The sequence below is a fragment of the Triticum dicoccoides genome, chromosome 4B (genome assembly GCF_002162155.2).
Source record: "Triticum dicoccoides isolate Atlit2015 ecotype Zavitan chromosome 4B, WEW_v2.0, whole genome shotgun sequence".
In the NCBI taxonomy this organism is placed as follows: domain Eukaryota; kingdom Viridiplantae; phylum Streptophyta; class Magnoliopsida; order Poales; family Poaceae; genus Triticum; species Triticum dicoccoides.
In genome coordinates, this window is record NC_041387.1 from 3,464,502 (window position 1) to 3,471,460 (window position 6,959).

General features: G+C 44.3%; 1 pseudogene; it reads right to left on the reverse strand.

The window, feature by feature from the left end:
- Window positions 1-2,253: 2,253 nt before the first annotated feature.
- Window positions 2,254-6,320, reverse strand: LOC119294483 (annotated as a pseudogene).
- Between the last annotated feature and the right edge of the window lie 639 nt (window positions 6,321-6,959).

Below are 6,959 nucleotides of genomic sequence, written 5' to 3' on the forward strand. Positions count from 1 at the left end.
TTATATATGATGATGTATGATGTGAGCATGCATGAGTTATTATATATCAGCGGGTGAAATGAACATAGTAGTAGCATTGGTAAACCAAGGACGAAGATATAAGAGAGGACACTTCTCTCTATTAGCTATCTAATAACAACCTAAAAATAACCCTCAAAACCCCTAAACCAGCCACTTTTTTTTTTAAAAAAAAGAAAAACCTCAGCTCCAGCCAGCTGCTGACGCGTGGAAGCCTTTTGGTCCCGGTTTATGTCACCAACCGGGACTAAAGGCCCCCCTGCCTGGGCTGCCCGCAGCGGCCACGTGGATGCCCATCTGTCCCGGTTCGTGTAAGAACCGGGACTAAAGGGGGGAGGTATTAGTAATGACCCATTAGTCCCGGTTCAAGAACCGGGACTAAAGACCCTTACGAACTGGGACAAATGCCCTGTTTTCTACTAGTGTATGGCCAACATGGAGGAACATGGCCACTTGCTCTTCCACACTGGTGTTGATGTTATCTTGTAGCAACCTCCTTCTCTTGAAGGTATGGACAAGCCTGGCAAATGGTGCCCTTTTCATTTGAAGCATCCACAGAGCCTCGACGTCATTGCAGTTATAGATGTAGTTTAGATTTTGGATCCTCGTATTCCCGGATAAACATTGGACCATAGCGGATCGAAGGTATCCCAACACGACGAACAACTCTCTTGTACATGAACATGATCCATGCCTGAATCGCGGTTATCAGTGCTCCTGCCTGAATTATCAGCCTCATCCGTGCGTCCATAATCTAGTCGACATCGACTGTTTGTTCAGTGGAAAATTGATCCTACACCTTGCCTAACGGCCTAACCACCGACCTAACAAAGGGAGGAGGGGGTGCTGCTTACTGGTATCAGAGACGAGGACGGCGTAGGGGGAGCCATGGCACACACAAGGTCGACCAGACGGTGGCCAACAACAAGGGGAGAACCAGACCCACTGCAAATGCCGCTGCCTCTTCTTCTTCCGCTGCCGCCTCTAGCGCATATCTGATATCGCAGCCGCCGCCAGTGGTGAGGCAGTAGGGATGAAAGTGGATATGGGTGAGCGAGTAGAAAGGGGGGGGTGAGGCTAGATTTGGCGCTGGGACGGCGCGCCAGATTTCCCATCTCCCGCCACCCCCCTCGCCCTCGCGTCACACCCGCCCATGCGACCTCCCGCCGCACTCAGCCTGGCTCGCAAGAAACGGCCGATCCGAGCGTTTCTAGCGAATCAGGCTCTAGGCTGCTTTGAGAAGCATGGTATGCAGGCCCAATAGTGAAACCAGGCAACCAAACATGCCTCTTGCTTCCAGCGCGGGCCTGGTTGGGCTCGATGCGGGCAACCAAACATGCCCTTACAACCGACCAGAATTAATTTGATCATGGACGGGGTTACAAGTCAATGTGGATGGTGTACGCCTGAATCAGTACCACTGGAGCTTCTTTCCTTGTTCCTGAATAGAGGACAGTGAAATATGTATGTTGATTTAATGATACAAATGAAACCCACCATCATCACATCAGAGGGGCATGCAATTCATTCCAGCAGCTAGAGCTACCTTATATACATACAACACATGCCTGATAACCGCGGCTAGTGCAAACAAATATAAAAGAGAAACGAAACATAGCCTGATCATCACCGAGAAAATCTTGCCTGTTAAGTGAACTAACTCACTTCACAATTAGCAATGTTTAATTCAGGCTCATCTTACTGACTGTGAATTGTGAACTAACTTCCTTCACAAGATTTTTGTCTCGCGGAGCACATAGTCTGAGCATAAAAACAATTGGTGTATTTAATCCCTGCAGGCCTCATATATATTCTGCATTGTTCACAAGCCTAGCTAATACTCCCCCCCGTCACAAAATAAGTGTCTCAACCGTAGTACATATTTGTACTACAGTTAGTATATAATGTTCAGACACTTAATTTGAGACGGAGGGAGTAACATCCTATAGTACAAATACACCACCCTGGGTCTTCTTGCGCTATCAGCAGGAAATTAAAATACAGATCCTTGGGTCTTCTTGCCAACTTAATTTGCTAGTCTTTCACTTGACCGGAATAGCGAGCTAAACCTGACCACTCCTGGCAAGTGAACCAAAACAGTGGGAAGTACATATTCAGGCTCTAGCATACCAGTGAACCAGTAAGATGGAACTGAATCATCAAGAAGTGATTAAGATAACAGATAGCTATAAACTAGTATATTCAGGCTGTAGCACCTTTGCATTGAATGTTTGTCTCCAGAATCCATCCTGTAGGGTTCAGTGTTAGATGATAGACATGTAGTCGTGTCAACTTGTGTCGATATTGTGTACGTGTGATCTGTTGTAAACATGGCCGGTGGTTAGACTAGATTGATATCTATCTCCTTATCTTGTGTGTATCTTGGAGTAGAGGTCAAGGCTAATAACCAACCGGCCGAACCATGTAATCTTGTGCTATATAACACGTACGCGTCCCTGCCAGAGGTGCATACGCTTCCACCAATTCTTTCATTCAGTGGTGTAAAATATGTGGCATCTCCTTCTAATATCTGAAAAATAAATGATCTGAGAGTTTTATACCAAGGTGACCGGAACATATATATAGTATATTGAACATACAAGTTAACCATATAATAGAATATCAGTTAGGTAACAATGAACCTTTCAATAGAAATTCTGACCTGCAGTTTGCTTTCATCGGCTTTCCAGATGCATAATATCTGAAAATATCTCTCCCTGGGCAGCGGCACTAATTATTGAGTGGGTCGATGGTTTGTCTGAATGCATTCCGATGATCTGAAGAGACGATGGCCTCCCGACACAGTTGTTATTGTCCTGCAACCTGAGTGCCACCTCAAGGTTCTGAAGTACATCATCCATTGTTGGCCGATCTATGCTACGATCAGCAACACATTTTTCTGCTAGCTCTGCAAATATACGGAAGCACTCGGGGGTGATCTCGTCCTTTACACAAGGGTCAACAATCTCCTCAAGTACGCCCCTCTCTTGGCAATATAGCGCCCAGTCACGTAAGCTCACTTGCTCGTCCGGGAGCTCAGTGTTTATCACAGGGCGCGCACATAGGATCTCAAACAACATGACTCCGAAGGAGTACACATCTGATTTTTTGGTGAGACGCCGCAATAGGAAGTACTCAGGATCAAAATATCCAAAGGTGCCTTTCACACCGGTGCTCACGTGGGTATTGTCAATGGCTGGAAAAGCCTTAGATAGACCAAAGTCAGAGACCTTCGCCATGAACCTCTCATCCAGTAGGATGTTTGATGTCTTAACATCACGGTGGATGATTCCTTTCTCTGTGCCAGTGTGGAGGTAATGCAGTCCTCAAGCTGCACCGATGCAGATCTCAAGGCGTCGCCGCCACGATAGTGGTGAGTTTCGGGTATTGTACAGATGCTCACGCAATGTTCCATGAACCATGTAGTCATACACCAAAATCATCTCATTACTATCCTGGCAGTAGCCAATCAAAGACACAAGGTGGCCATGGCGGAAATTGCACAACATCTCAATTTCAGCCTGGAACTCATGACTGCCTTGTTGGGATTCCTGGTTGAGTCGCTTGATCACCACCTTTGTCCCTCCATCTATCTCGCCGATGTAGACATTACCAAATCCACCTCTGCCAATGATTAGTTCCTCATCAAAGTCGTTGGTGGCAATTTGAATTTGTGAAAATGAGAACTGACGCACGAGATCACATGCGGGATGATTTAGATGTCCGTTGTTGGTCTTGCAACAACTCTTCCCTACTTTTTTTCGTCGGCAAATAACACACATGCTGAAAATGGCAATCAACATCAAAGCAAAACCGCCACCGATGGCTACTAGAAGGCCACTTTTGGACTTTCTTGCAACGCCAGCTACCCTCTTAGGTTCCACATCAGGCTTTTGTTGAAGTGGAGGTTTGAGCCCAGCAAGATTATTCGGTTCATGACCCTGTAGCTTGAAGACCTCAAGACCATTAAGTATTGCATCAACATAACGTGGCTTAGATGAAATATTAGGGTGAAGTGCAATCCACATCTCCACCTGACCGGAACCACTAGCCATGATAACGTAGTCTCTATATGATGTTCTACCGAGTCCTCCGCTCAAAGAGATTACATCGATGGCCCATTGTGCTGTCTGGTTGTTGATGTAGATGTAGAATGTCCTCTGATTCTCCTTGGTAATAGGAGACTGAATCTCACATAAATGGAACCTTAGGAGGTAAATGAACCCCGCATCAACAGGTAAAATCCATGTAAGGTTGTAATTCAGGTTGACCTGTGCAGTTGGTCCCATCGACCGAGCTGTACCATAGACGTCAAGTGGCGCTATGTACTTTGGCACTACGGGTGTATACCTGATAGTCACATTATTATCTTTGGAGTATGTCACCCCAGAGCCGCCAAATATGTATGGGGAATCATCGGCCCATAAGCGGTAAAATCCCGAGTCATCCTTGGGGGAAATGGCTTGGCCCCCGACATTGAACCAGTACATTGTCTGGAAGCCTGTGTTAGCGGCAAATGTGAATGGAGCTACGTAATCATGGTGGACAAATATTGTGTCAACTGTTGTGAAGATGTCAGGTGTGGGCACAATCTCTATGCCATTGACAAATGCATAAGAACTGTTCTGATGTGCTGATGGGGCAAAGGTGATGTCCAAACTGTGTGAAGAAATATACACCGAGAATTCATAGACAAGGTAGGCATAATTGACCGCCTGAGCCGTTTGTGAAGCATTGAAGCTATTCAGGAGGACTAGATTTGCTAAGGTGGCCCCAAAGAAGGCATCGGAGATAGTATAGTTTCCATAAGAAATCGGATAGAAGTAAAGGCGTAAGAACATGCGGCCTGGGTTGACAGGGAAGGAATAGGTGTAATTTGAAGTGAAGATGCGTGCTGTCATATAAGGGACCATGGAGGGGAGTGAAGGGTCTTGGTATGAAGCATTAGTTGCAACCCCTTTAGCCGATGCCATGAATTTGGAGCCAGTATCCCCGTCCCACATACGTCCACTACTGTCATTGTCTCGGTTTGATTCTCTGCAATTTAGGAGGACAAGGCCAGAGTACATGGAGTCGTTATCAGCTGCCATGGCAATCGACAAGAATACCAACAGTGTAAGGCATGTGAGTGTGATTGGTCGGGTTGGGAATGCCATTGTTATGGTTGGTGTACCAAGATCAAAAAATTGGAGACTTCTGTTTGCTACAAGATGTCTCTAGGAGCAGTTGCATAGGGTAAGAACATTGTGATTTTCTTTATGGGATTTGGAGCGAGAAAATGTCAGGAAAATTGGAAGATAGTACTATTGTTTAGTGAAGAAGACACGCCAGCAATTGACAACCTGCAATAGCAGCAAAAGGAATATTGATAATCCAGTAAAGTGATTCATGGCAATACGAACAACAATTGATTTTTGCAGCGCAAAACATGTGTGTGTCTGACTAAGAGACCAATAATAATAATTTGAAGAACTTTAGCAAAATATATAGTTCCTGATATCACCAAAAGTTGGAATCTGTAACAGAAGAGATAAATAGGAAAACGCTGCTCACTAACGGAGCTCTGTCTGAATTCTAACTTTCTTCACAACATTAGTTAGAGCAAATAAGGAAAAACAAAACTTGCGAGAATTTAGCCAAACAGAAGTATCTACTATAGCACTCTTGATCACACTTTTCCTTTTTACCTTTTGTAATAATTTGGTTTTGTGCATTCTTGACGTTTCGACTAGGTATTGATATTGTGATGGTGCAGAGGCTGGGTGTAATTAGTATCTTTCTTGATAGTAATATATTTCATTTAATAAGAGAAAATAATCATGCTGAAAATTGGTTCATGCATGCATGTCACCATGGAGCTTCCTAGAGACTAGAAAGATACTAGTTCAAGGGGAAAAGGTGGCTTGCAAACAAGCTGGCGTTATACATGCACACAAAATTAAAAATAAAGAGGTCATCTCTTTAATAGGGGGAAACTAGCTTCCTAAAAATTAGTATCTTTCTCTTTAATATGCACACAAAATTAAGCAAGTACGTTCTACCTTGAATGAATTGGAGAGACGAGAGATGAATCTTCGTCGTCCTTGGCCCTTGCAGATGTTTAGAGCAACTAGCTAGCTGTTGGAACTGGCTTTGTAGACATCTATAGTATTTATGCTTTTCTGGTGGTATTTGGACAGAAACTACATACTTAGTGCTTGTTTTTCCTTTGAAGTTGATGCTCCCCCGACAAGGAGAACATGAGATATGGCAATCATTTAACACGAAAAGAAGAAAGCATATGCTATGCACTGATGGTATGCGTAAGGCCACTATCTATCTACACTTTGCTTATCTATCTATCTCGCATAGGGATAGGGTACCCTCCACTACCATGCTGAAAGTATCTGATTCCGTTGGCCGCAGGCACATGCTGTTGATCGATTGAGACGGAAGGCTAAGCTACACTGGGCCGTGGCAATTTGATTCCAGGATGCCCATTTATTCACTACCTAACGTACCTCATGATGTGCTACATCCGGCTTAATTTGGAGTAGTAAAAAGCCATCGTATGGATGATCTCATACATGCATGCAGGTGCAGGATCATTGTCGAATAGTTACAAACTAGCTAGCCAAGTACTCCCGTATTTGCTTTGTTCCTCAACGAGGAACATCATGCATGTGCAGCAGTATGGTTTTACCGGAACGAGCATCTTTGTATTATCCACATGCATGAATATATAGGTTTTGCTCAGTTTCAGCTGCTAGCTACTAGAGTTTTTTTTTTTCGATAAAGGGCGCTTTTATTATCTCAAAATGTAACATCAAACGGTTAGAGCATCTCTAGTGGCTTGTGTATCCCATAGTCTATGTCAAATATAGACCATCAGAGGCCAAAAAATGTGTCCAGCGTCTTGTGTATGTGCTAGTCTAAATTTTAGACATCCACCCGAATCGCTA